Source organism: Larimichthys crocea, chromosome I (assembly GCF_000972845.2).
Source record: "Larimichthys crocea isolate SSNF chromosome I, L_crocea_2.0, whole genome shotgun sequence".
Taxonomy (NCBI): domain Eukaryota; kingdom Metazoa; phylum Chordata; class Actinopteri; family Sciaenidae; genus Larimichthys; species Larimichthys crocea.
This window is the reverse complement of record NC_040011.1, coordinates 7,988,518-8,001,662: the sequence shown is the minus strand read 5'-3', so window position 1 is coordinate 8,001,662 and position 13,145 is coordinate 7,988,518. Positions and strand designations below refer to the sequence as shown.

General features: G+C 39.1%; 1 protein-coding gene and 1 long non-coding RNA gene across 2 annotated transcripts in view; one reads left to right on the top strand and one right to left on the bottom strand.

Annotated features, from left to right (window-relative positions):
* Positions 1–2,674: 2,674 nt before the first annotated feature.
* LOC113747135 (uncharacterized) lies at positions 2,675–6,533 on the bottom strand. Its single transcript, XR_003463369.1, has 5 exons — positions 6,424–6,533; positions 5,233–5,302; positions 4,995–5,112; positions 3,875–4,062; positions 2,675–3,097 (listed from the first exon to the last, which is right to left on the bottom strand). It is a non-coding gene; the product is annotated as an uncharacterized LOC113747135 (long non-coding RNA).
* A 3,832-nt stretch (positions 6,534–10,365) lies between these two features.
* The window catches only part of mlphb (melanophilin b), a 32,664-nt gene continuing 29,884 nt past the window's right edge, over positions 10,366–13,145 (top strand). Inside the window, exon 1 of the mRNA XM_019267743.2 lies at positions 10,366–10,423. The gene's annotated coding sequence lies outside the window, so the exon portion shown is untranslated. The remainder of the gene's footprint in view (positions 10,424–13,145) is intronic.

Sequence of the window (13,145 nt, the reverse complement as noted above, 5' to 3'; positions counted from 1 at the left end):
CACCGCAGGTTCAAACCCTGTGTGTCATGATGAGGCTGTGTGGCTCACAGTTCATGCTGTTTTCAAATTTCCAATTCCCTTAAGCTTCTCTCTGTCTGTCTTTCTTTGTTTTGTCTGTGTGTGTGTGTGTTGCTGGGCTACAGCCAAAGCTAGTGTTCCTTGTCTTTGTTTACTAACCCTGATCTCTCTTTGTGTCTCAGGATCTTTGTCAGTCACTCATCTGCCACTTCCAGACCCGCCTCGTTATTACTCCTGTCTCTGGATTCATGCCACCACTAGCCCTGCACGGTTTGTATCTTCTCACCACCTGACATCCACCTGTTCCTGCACTACTCCCCCTCTCAGTCTCTCATTAACCTATGTGTCTGTGCTTAAAATGATTTCTTGGTGTTAATAGGAGCAGTAAAGAGCAGTGCAGCACAGTCAGGTCAACATAGATTCAAGCAAAAATGCAGACATAGCAATAACCAAATAGCCATATAGCTACAGCTGTTATTGTTAATGGTTATTGCCAGTGGCTGCACTGTCTGTCAGAGCTCGGATGTAATGAAAAATACATGCATCATGTAAAGTGTCACATCACCTCTCCTTTCAGTAGTAGTGCTTTTAGGAGGAATGTGACTCACATGTTAAAAAAGGCGGGAAATTTTCTGGAGGAAAGCAGAAGTAACGTTTCTCTGAATTGCTCCTAAGGGCACATTTCTTCATTTATCGACCTAAAACGACTATGTAGATGTTCAGGAAGGGCACAGGATGCCTCAGGTTAAGCCGGTTCAATGATTGGAAATACGGTTTGGTCAGAGATCCTTCCTCTTCGAGGGGTGGTCTCAGCATTTTCTCTCTGTCTCTGTCAGGATTTCCAACTGACATTCTAACAGGTGCAGATTAGCTGCTGCTGATTAGGTCCTGGTTGCTTGGCAACCTCAAGCCTGCCTGAAGGAGGAGAGGGGGGAGAAGCCGAGCGGCGGCCATCTTAGCTTTTTCGGCACTTAATTGGAACTTGTCTGTCTAAAATGACACAGAGATAGCAGAGCAGCTAGCGCATTAACGCTAGCTGTAAAGACATGCTATTTGTTAACTTTAGCGACCAATGCTAAAATTACTTCTAATTAACATTAGCCACTAGGAATTAAATACATGTTAATTGCTAACATGCTAATGCTAACATGCTAATGTTAATTAGCATTAGCCACTAAGAATTAAATACATGTTAATGCTAACATGCTAATGGTAATTGATAGCGCATCAGTGTTAACATGCTAACGATAACATGCTAATCGCTAATGTTAACATGTTAATGCTAACATGCTAATTGCTAGCGCGTCAACGCATCAGCGCTAACATGCTAATGTTAACATGCTAATGGTAATTCCTGTGTCTAAATAAACATGTTAAAAATGACTATTTGAGGTGTGCTGTTTGAATACAGTCCCCTGGCAACAGCAAACTCGTCACTCTCAAAATTTCTGTGGGAATTTTCTAGTACTGAATTTGCTGAGCAGTGTCAGTATTAATGAGTCAGGCACTCTCAAAATTTCTTTAGAAATTTTCCAGTATTCTGTAAACTCAACAGTGTCAATGATGTATGGGGGAGAGTCACGGGCCAGAGTCACGCACACTCAAAATTTCTTTAGAGATTTTCTAGTATTAGATATAATGGCTGGAAACGGATTTCACTAAGCTGCATTGAATGGGATAAAGATGTGTCTTAATTTAAAAATAACTTAAGGATGGAATATATTTGTGAATGTTTACATGTTCCCAAAGATTTAAATCAATTTACATGAACACATGGGCAGCAGACAGATTTACTGTTAGAGATGGATAAGAGAAAGACAGACCGACCTACTGTGACGTGAATATTGATATAACAGCTGGTACGACCAATTCTCCTTTCAGGTAACAAAGTCGTAGAAGAACAAGGTGACAAAACATAAAAAAAAACTGATTTAAAAATCCTTTTCGATCTATATTCAAGTGAATAAAGCACAAAGATATTTAATGTTCAAACTGTTAAACTGTTTTGTGTAAATAGAAACTCTGATTTTGATGCCTGCAACATGCTACGAAAGAGGTCGGTCAGCAGCAAGTTTACCCCTGTGTTACATCAGTTTTTCTTCTGACAGAACTCAGTGAGTTTTTGAACTGAGGATGGTATTGTTGAAGTTCTCAAAATGAAATTCTTTCCCATTCTTGCTCAGCAGAGGCACGAGCATTGTATTTCGTGCCACAGTGACAGGTCTGAACTGCAGGCAGGCCAGTTTGATACACACTGTTTTAACATGCAGCTGAAATAAGGTGAAAGAGATGTTGTCTGGATTGCAGCATGTGTTGCTCCCATATGATGCCTTTCATTAACGGTGAGCTGCCCATCATGCCAAGGGCACTAACACACCCCCATACATCACAGATGCTGGCTTTTGAACTTTGCTCTGGTAACAATCTTTTTTTTCTCTTCGGCCCAAAGGACACGTCGTCTTTGATTCGAAACGTGGAGCCCAGAGAAGTCTGCAGTGTGTCTCCGTCTTCCTCTCTGCATGGTCGAGTCTTTTGTAGATGCAGCTCATTTACTGATAACCTTTATACAATGGTATGGGACTTTAATGCAGCCTGACGGGGTTGAAACTCATGGATATTCAACGCTCTTTCAACAGTTTCTCAGAAACCTTTAATGATATCAATGACAAACATTGTTCTGAAACTGTTGGACTATTTGCCTCGTAATTTCTTGTGAGCGCCTGAGCCTTTCAAGGACGCCTCTTTCATACCCAACCACGATACTACCACCTGTTACAGATGAACCTGTTTACCTGTTAATAGGTGCTTTTTTCAGTCTTTTGTTGCTTCTGTCCAAAGTTTTTTGTGGATCATGAGAGTCTCTATTTACAGAAAAATGGTAAAGTTTATCAGTTTGAACCGCCGGTGGTATTTCATCTGTCTTGCTTCCGGCCATCCTCCTCCACCTTCCCGAGCAGGATAAGTTAGTGAGTTAGAGAGCCTTCTCCATCCTCCTCACCTCTGACAGATGAAGAGGTTTAGGATGGCCAGGAGCCAGAGTATCTCCAGGATCCATTAACGGTGTTGAGCTGCCACACAGCTAGAAATTTATTACCAGAGAGGAAAAACAACAAAACAAAGTCTCTCTGAATCACAAATATAATATTTTCTACATCAGATTTTAACACAGCTTTACATAAACATCAATAGCAGCAAATTCCAAAACAAATAAATTATGAAAATGTCGAGCAAATGTTGACTTCTGCCTGAAATCTGTCTCGTACTGATCCAGCAATGTGTTGATCTTGTTCCCTTCTTAATCACCAAGACGACTCTCTGGGTATGTTTTATAAGAAAGATAATTATAATTTCATCTGGTTCAATAGTTGCAGAACTTTTCATTTCGAACACAATGAAACTGTGCTTGCAGATTCTGTTGAGAGCAGCTGCATCAAAACGCAGCACAAAGATTGAAATAATTCAACCAAAACATGCCAAAATTTTGTGATGCCACCCCAATGAACCCTTTATCAACTCAATGAGGAAATGTTTTCTGAATGTATCTGCAGAATATTTGGGGAAATTGTTTCATTTCTTCCCTACAACATCCGCATGTTTATGCAACTCAAAGCACAAACTTGATTTCATTCATCTTTCTGGGTGAAATAGATGTCGTTTTCTCCCTAAAATAATCAATTCAGCCAACACAGAAGTGCCCAAAACGTCCAATTGAGTCAGTCTCCATAAGTCTCCATGGAAAAATTTCCAACTTCATAGCAGAAATAAACATGTTTACAGCCTGGTACAAAACAATAATTTAAATCTAATTTCCCTGTTCATGACAACTGTACTGAGGGTGATTTTTTATAGAACTCACCTGTTCAAATCATATTAAGGCGGATTAACAGGTGAGTGCCATCACAGGTGGCTTGTTGGAGCTGTTAGGCTTCATCCACCTCCACCCAGGCTCCACATCTTTGCCCATTCTTTGCCAATGATATCCAAACCGAAGACTGACACACCTGCAAGGTGCACAACCCAGGTAGTGAGGAGGAAGAAAAGGACCTGGAAGAGACAATGAAAATGGTTGTGTCCACTGTCCAGAACTACAAAGAGAAGGCAGAGTCCTTTGCAGGAGTGGGCCAGCAGAAAGTAGCAAGAAGAATTGCTACTTTCTGCTAGCTCACTCCTGTACGATAGACCGTTAAGGGAAGGTGGATGATCAGGAGGAGAAACAGTCTGCTGTCCAGGTGTAAAACAAGAGAAATGTGGAGAGAGGAAAAAGGCAGAGGAGAGATGCAAGAGACAAGTCAGAAAGCTGGCAGAGGGAGGAGGAGAATGAGCGAGAGAAACAGAAGAGTTAAAAGAAAGAGGGGAAAGGGGAGAGGAAGGACAGAGCAAACCAGAAAAAAGAAGCTCCAAATGTCGGCTGGCTTTCAAAGCTTTCAAAACATGGTGGAGCAGGAAATGGAGCCATTCAGCAAGGACCAGGTGAGCGGTACAGAGTTAGGCTGCAACTTATCCACTGTCATGCTGTCAATATTCTGATGTGCACAAAATGCAGTTGAGTACATGTCATGTTAAAGAGGGAGCAGCTAGAAACATGGAGAGGGCTAACTGAGACTGTATGTAAGATGTAAAGTAGAGCAGAATATTTATGCAACCACCAATTAACTGAATGACTGGGTAGTCAAACAGTTTTTGCATTTACTTAACCAAACCCTGACTTAGTAAATACAAAGCTAACCTAACCTTTGCCAACCTCGTGTAAAATGACAGAACTGATGCTAAACAAAATACATGCCTCATAAGAAAGTATCAAGTATGGAAGGCTGCTTCACCAATGACGGGTAAGATCCCCCTTTGGGACAACCTAAGACAGGGACAGCCACGATTACTTAACCCTGTCGACACTGTGAGCAGGCACAGTGTGCGACAACCCTGTCACCGTGCAGTAACACAGCACAGGAGACATGAGAACTTAAAAATATACATACATGGATACTTGATGCTCAATAGGTAGAAGTTAGTTGGGTTGGTTGAAAATGGTTCTACACAGAAGGAGTACATTAATGTCCTCAGCCTCCTCCGGCACCTGAAATGTCTCCTCTGCACCTGTCAATAGACAGCAGGAGCACATTAATGTCCTCAGCCTCCTTCAGTGCCTGAAATGTCTCCTCTGCACATAATTCTACACAGCAGGAGCAAATTAATGTCCTCAGCCTTCTTCAGCACCTGATATGTCTCATGAAGGGTAGAACGTCCAGTTCCTGTTGAAAGATGTTGATTTTTGTGTTGTTGAAGTCTGGTGAGATGAATGGACCAGTCAATGAATCCATAAACATATTCAAAGCAGCAGAAACTCTTTTTGTGCCCACTTTTAGGTCTTTTTAATGAAATCACCACCTGTATTCTCAGTCAAAATCTTTTTAACCAGAAAAAGTGCAACGACAAAAACGTTTTTGGAGTCTGCAACAGTATAGAGTACAGTAAATAAGCCCCGTCATTGTTTGTACTTGTACGAACTTCTCAGGGTCAAATGTTTTCCTTGATTTATCTGGCAGACAAAGAGATATAAAAATGAGGCGCAATAAAAGAGTGGGACCAAATTTATCGTGATCTAGCATCTTGCATCAGACTGAGTCATTCAGACAGACAGACCACCATCAGAACCACTTCACCGTCACAGACGAGAGAGAAGACGCTAAAGAGCATATTGTCTGCGCACTCTTAGTTAATTGCCGAGCTGATTACTGTACACTGTTAGAAGAAAGAAAGGAATGACGAAGACTAGTAGACACATGTAGGACCGAGGCGCTCACCACTCTGAAATCTATCACATGGTCTTCATCAGCAGGTTGGATTTAACATTTGAGCTCAGTCACTGTGATTAATCATTAATTAAATTAATTAATCTCTTAGAAATTTAAATGTTACACTAAAGATGTATAACAAGTATAGCACTACTATTTATTTGCACATGCAACATACAATACTATGAAATATATATGTGCACAAAGTAGATGAATCTGTGCTGGAGAGGAAGGAAGCTGAATCCTAAAAAAATCCTAAAATAAAACCTCTCCTGTAATCTCAGAGCAAGATAAATGAGATTACATTCAAATACTTATAGTAGCGCTACTTGACTCGAAGACTGGAGACTGAGTATTGTTGCTTTGTGGTTGTTACGCCCCAGTCTAGGGGTGCCTAGAGCATAACTTGAAAGGGTCCCAATCTTCCCCGAGTCCCAAATAGCCACTTACAAGTTCTTATAGGAAAGAAAATTATTTATTTACACAACTCAGGGATTAAATAACTACAACTAAGGTTCAACTTCAGGGTGGACCAAGGCCAAAACAACAACCAAAACAATTCTCTCTAGAAAATAAATCACTAATCTCAGAAATCAAATGACAATGGACTTACCTTCCTAACTAACAAAAACAGGAGAACTTCCAAACAAAAACTATGTCTAATCTCACACAAAGACCTTCACGAACGGACATGTGGTCGGTTAGGAGAGGAGGAGGAGGATGAGGAAGTGCTGCTTGTCCACCTGACGGCCGCCATCTTGGCTCCTTATGTACCAGGTGGTTCGCAGCTGCAGCCAATCACAGGCTAGGGCCTGGAATCTCTCCAGTCATGTCCCGGGGATGGTACATCCCTATTTACATATCAAATAGGCAACAAAAAACGCAGGACACACAAACAAACACAGCAGACTACAAAAAATTATTAAGTGGCTTTTGTTAAAAGGAAAGAAACAGTACAGACCTCTACTGTTACATGTGATCAGATCAATACTCCATCAATGCCTCGAGCAGGTCCACTCTGCTCCTCTGAGCAGCTGTGACAGTCTGATCAATGAAGATGTAAGTGCACCACGTCTGTTTTCAGGTTAGCTGATTTCAACACAGTTACAGATAAATCTTCTCTTCAAGTCTGCCAGCTGTTCATTGTCTTCTTGTCCTCTCTTGGGGGACTGAACTGAAGTTGTGAAAGACGAGGAAACACAGCTCTTTTTATCAAATATCAAGATTCAATCATACATCATATTCACACAACCGCAAATAAACAGACCTAACTTATAATCAGTTTTTTTAAAAGATGTGAACCTAAAGCCATAACTTACCGAAAAGCATCGTTTTTTTTTTTAGTTTGACATCGCTGCAGAGTAATATTTTTTTAAATGGGACTGTGACTCTGTGAAACATGTCATACAGAGTTTGTTTGTTTTGTGACTCATTTGTCCGTACACAGAAATCTGCTAAGACAACAAACCATCCCTGGACGGGCTCACTGCCCTACATTCCTTGTTGGAGAACAAGATAGGACGACGAATAGCAAGACTACTGCTATGAGAAATCATGTTTATTCCTGATATACATAAGTAAATAATACCATTGAGATGGATGAACTAGTTTCTCATTATTTCTTTTTTTTATTATGATCATTATTTCCTTCTCTTATTGCCAATAATAATGTATAGGCGTGACGGGGCCACAGTCAGGCACACTCTACATTTATTTAGACATTTTCTAGTTCGCAAATGCTAGCGTGCTTACATGCTAAACTATAGTAAGACGGTGACCATGGTTACATGGTAAACATCAGCATACTGCATGTTGTTACCATGCTCATGTTAGCATGACGCACTAGTATGGCTGTAGAATTTTAAACCGTCACAAAACAAATATTTAAGTTACGTCTTGTACTCGCAGACTTTGTCTGCAGTCACTTCAATGATGCATGAAGGGTGTGTGTGTGCGTGTGTGTAAATGGTTCCTCATACTTTTTCTTTATTCATTAATAAGTTTGCCATATTATCTTTGCACACACTCACTACTGATGTTATAGTTGTGATTCTTTGTATTCCCACACAAATAAACTCTTTATAAGAGGATGAAGGAAACAAGATGTGATGACAATCATGCATAATAAATGCAAAAGGATTTTTTTGTTTCAAAATGAAACTTCCATCATTGAGAAATTTCAATTTCAGTGAAAATAACCACAGTGTGTGTGTGTTTGTGTCTGTAAGCTCTGGTAGGTATATTCTGCAGGTCAGCACAGGGAGAGTGAAAATCAAACATGCAATCCTGTTGATCACATCCTGTCCAGGATTTCTATACACACTGGTTTGTTTGTTCTGGGAGGAATGGGAGGAATTTAATTTAACAGGAAGATAACTGCAGGAAATGGCTGTGCTGAAGCCAAACCTTTGTTTATTTTTTTCTCATTAAATTCAAAGACTGTTTGAGGTTCTTGTTGTTGTTTTAGTGGGATTTACACAGAACATTTACATATATAAATTTTAAGATGATTTAAAATAATTAATATATTATAATATCATATCACCTGTTTTGACTTATATTTAATTCTAAGGTAAACATTGTTTTATTGACCAAAGCATGTAATCACCAAAGCATTACTCTGTGGTAAGTACTCAGTGGTCAGTATAAGCTTATGTACAGTCAAGTCATCATCATAATTTAAAACATATTCCACTTAGGTTGACACATAACACATAATAAAATTTTGGCTATATAGTACTATAGTACTATATAGCCAATATAGCCAGGGAATGCCTCGGGATCCCCCAGGAGGGGCTGGAATGTGTTGTTGTGGAGAAGGGCGCCGGGAGTGCCCTGCTAAATCTGCTGCCACCTCAACTAGACCCAGATAAGCGGAAGAGAATGGTTGGACTTCCAAGAAAAAGCTGTACTGTACATAGTTTGACATCACTTGTAAACCTTACAAACATCTATGTATCAGCCATGTTACAATGACGATTTATTAAGTTAAGTTAATTTTAGTCATTTACAACTTACTAATTGAATATTATCAAAAGGTTATTATTGAGTAAAGAATGGTACATTACAACAGTTTTGGTCTCTGTCCACATTCATGACAACTGTACTGAGGCTGAATTTTTTTACTCACCTGTTCAAATTATAAGGTTATATATAATTTACAGTTTTGCTGCTTTGATTGAAAGCTTGTTTGAGCAACCAGGTGTCATTTGGCATCCCAGATCTTTGCCGATAGAAAGGCAGAGAAGATTGTGATAAATTGGGATTGGGATCTCACTCTTCAAGCCTAGGTTTGTCTGTAAACAGGATACAGCCCTGAATAAACATACAGTATTTACAGATTCAGTAACCAGAATTGAATTACCTTACAAAACTGTAAAGTGTAAAAAAGAAATTCTGTGTGACTAATCTCCTCCAAAAACTATGTTCATGTTTATTTATTCCACAGGACGATGACAGGGCCTGGTGGTTAAGCAAACAAGAAAATTGGATTGCTGGATGGGACACATGGCTCAATTCAACCTCTTGGAAGACATAAACCAGTGAGAGAGAAAATGGGAGTAAATCGTTATGTTTGCTAGAGGAGAACGAGACAAATAAATTGAAAAAGATCTTCTCATTTCAGCACCTAGTTGTATTTTTTTACTTAAGTGTACATTTCTGTTAGAACCAGTGGTGCATTTCATTGTGATGATCATCCTTACTTGATCACATTAGAGCAATGGTTCTCAAACTGGGGGCATACTGCCCGGGGAGTGCAAAGAGCCATTGTAGGGGGTGAATGATCAGGGTAGAAATATGTTGACTGAATATGATTTTTGTAAGGAAAATAAACTGACGCTATTGTGCTGACTTTCACTCAAAATTCAATGTTGCATTCTTTATTAGTGTTGGTTCCCCTAAACGTTTAGGAACTAATGAATTGCAGTAACTGTAATGACCTCAGCACATAAAAATTTCTCCCAATGTGTAAATGTTTGGCTTCATCAGGCTAACATTATTCCTCTCTGAGTAGGAAAACTGACCCACCCATTGTGCAAATAACAGCTGACTTACAGCTATATTCTACATTTAGTACCCTTAAATCAACAGTGCATCAATTATTGACAGATAAAACTGAAAACATTTGAAGATCTCCAAGTGTTATTCCCAGTATGATTAAGCTAATAAACTGATCTCTTTTGTCAATTAATAGCTCTCTTGTCATGCTTCACCACCCTCTCCTATAGGATCCATGACATGTGACTGGGGACTTAAGCCCAACTGCCCTCTGAATAACCTCATGATCGCTCGAATACTGTCCAAGCAAGTAAAAATTATTGCTTCCAAGGCAAGTGAATTACCATTAGTGAGGCATTTGCCAACATAAATGCAAACAAATAGCAGTTACAATGTATTTAATACCACTCTCAATAAGGTAATTGGCGCCAAGACCTGGAGGCCAGACCCTTTGAAATAAAGTCAAGGAAGGCGGAGAGGAGGCTTGTGTCCCTGCATGACTGGTTAACTAGACATGTGATTAGCATTGCTGTCTGCTTCTTAGTTTGCCCTGCAGTCAGGCTGGTCTGCCTTCCGAGGAAATACTGCCTGCGGATTCCTCTGTCAACACCAAGGTAAGTCATAATATGTACATTGATCTTCTCATGATTTAAAGAGAAATAACTGATGCTATGATGTTTTTTCATCCCCGAGATGTTAATATATTTTAATATCTGCTTCTTTTTTGACATTTTTTTCTTTACATCCGACCAAACGTATGTCTAAACATGTTCCAACTTGTTATTACAGACACAATTCATGTATTTAGTAGCTTTTGAAGCAAATGACAAAAAGCATTCTTAAATCTTCTGAATGGTAGCCAAGGGTGCCACATTTAAAACTCTGTATGAGAGCATGTGAAGTGGTTTGAATTGGAATAAATGTATGCTTTATCTGTACTGTTCTTTTGCTGGTCAAACTACTTCAGGTTTGTGTGTGTGCACAATTGTTATCAAGCTAAACCTTCCCTTTGCAAACACAAGGAGTGCACCTGTTGAGATGTGGGCATCAACAGTGAATTTAAAATAGAAACTCTTTCGTAGGTTATAAGATTTGAATGATTAAGGAATAAAGACTACAATACTGTATGAGATGATATAATGAAAATGTGTGTGTTTCCATAATGGCTGTCTTAATACAATAGCCAAGTAATACCAAGTTGCTTACACCCACAAAGCAAATACATATGGAGCTTTTGAATTCTCCTTAGCTATTCAAGTCTAAGAATTTAACTGTGGGAAAGTTGTACGCAGTATTTTATATAGCTGGGCGCGTACAATGTTCTACTCAGTCTTACATGCTTGTTTTTACCATTAGCGCCCATTTGCAGAAGCAGAAATTAGATTAGGCTAGATTAGTCTTTTTACATGGCTATAGTGGAAAACACAATTATGTGATGTTCCTGAGCATTCCTTTAGTCTTAGGTCTGTGTGTACACATGTTGCTGTGTCACGCTGTGATAGGACTTTATTCTCCAAGAGCAGCTAGTGTCCAGTGTGGATTTACATGTTAAATATAATATTCATAACTATGTTTTCATTAGTGTGTAATCACATGAAAATAAGAATTGTTGTGTTTTTCTTACCTTAGAATGAGTCTTCAAGGAGCAGGGCCTCTTCCACAGAGTCCTCCATGTTGAACCAACTTGCTACTACAGTAGCCTAGAAAAGATAAACCAAACACTGGCTGTAAAAAAGGCTTTTAGCGTTTCAACAATCTGCTACGTCACTGTGATGTCACTAAATCCTTTATACTAGTTATTTAATTAGGAAATTGAACCATGTGATAAATATAATGAAATATTTGAGCAGGCTTCATTTAACAGAGTTTAAAAACCTTCAGTGTCATGGTTGAACTCTGCTAAACCTTCCTGGATCACAGGACAGATGCATGTGAGGATGACAGTGCTCCTAGTCACTGACCCTTGATCAATACTATTATTCTCGTCTGTGGTTTTCAGCAAAAAAGCCCTAAAACCTGTTAAGCAGGTCAACACCAAACAGCAGACAGACACAGTGGAGCAGCTAAACAGCCAGGTATTTCCCACCTAAAAAAAAAAGCAAAACATGACTTAATGCGGGACTAAAACCTGGGTTCATCAGGTGGACACAAACATGACTCCAGTGAATCATAAAATTGCTCTATATATAATGGACGTGTAAAAAGATTTTAATTTCAACTTTAAATGTAGTGATATGTCAATGTTGCTGCCCTCAAGTGGCCAGAAAATGAGTAAATTAAGCATTAAAGGTTAAATTAAGTTAAAGCATAACTGAATGAAGACTGAAATGATGAATCAAATGGAGACTACTGTCAATAATAAAAAAGACAGCAACCCTATATTGATTAAATTTGTCATAATTAGCTTGTCAGAAACAATTTTCTAGCTGCAAAGTGTTAATAATGAAGAAAAGTAAAAAGTGGGAAATATGCAAAACCTGAAGACACTCACATTCCATAGATCATTTATCCTGTCCATAATGGCCACAAAGTGATCCACATGACTTTGCTGTCAAAGACGGGGCACCAAATCTACAGTCATAGCCCAACCCAAACTCTTGCTGTGTGCAGAAATGCACTCTAAAGCCAAAGATAATAAGAGGCTTCAGCAGTCTGAGTTGGCAAATTAAACTGGAATCTTCCAAACTGATTCACTTTATAGTATGAGATTCCTTTTCTGTGCTTCCATTGACAACGTTTCCGGCTTTCTTGGGAGTTGCGTGTAGGTTTTTTTTTACCAGTGCACAATACCAGCAATGTATGCTACTGCTAGGAGATACACACTTGATTTGTCTATCTCAGACTACCGTAATTAGCTTTGGAGCAAAGACTGTGGATTTTGTTCCCCATCTCAGGGTCATCACATTAAGAAGGGATTGCCTTCAATGTACATATGGGCAGAAATCTGTTGCTGGTTCATTTTTATGCTGTTATTTTTGCAACATAATGAAATAGAGAGGAATGAGCCTTTTTTACTGTTAACATTTGATTAGGTGATGGTTTCTGGAATGTTAAAGAGTTCAAAAGTCAGTAAAACATTACAGCTCATAAAGTCATGTATTAAATTAATTCCTTAAGATCCCACTAATATGTTCAGGTATATTCCCGTACAAAGGACACAAGGCAATCTATATCCAACCTTTCTAATGCCACGTGAATTTGTACGTTGACTTTCCCAGAGCAACTAACACTCATGTCAAGTAGTGCACTTTGGCATCAAATGTTGCATGACATTGTTGACAGTGCAACACTGATTGATTATATGGAAAAGGAAGGCAAGTGACCTAATTTTAAAAT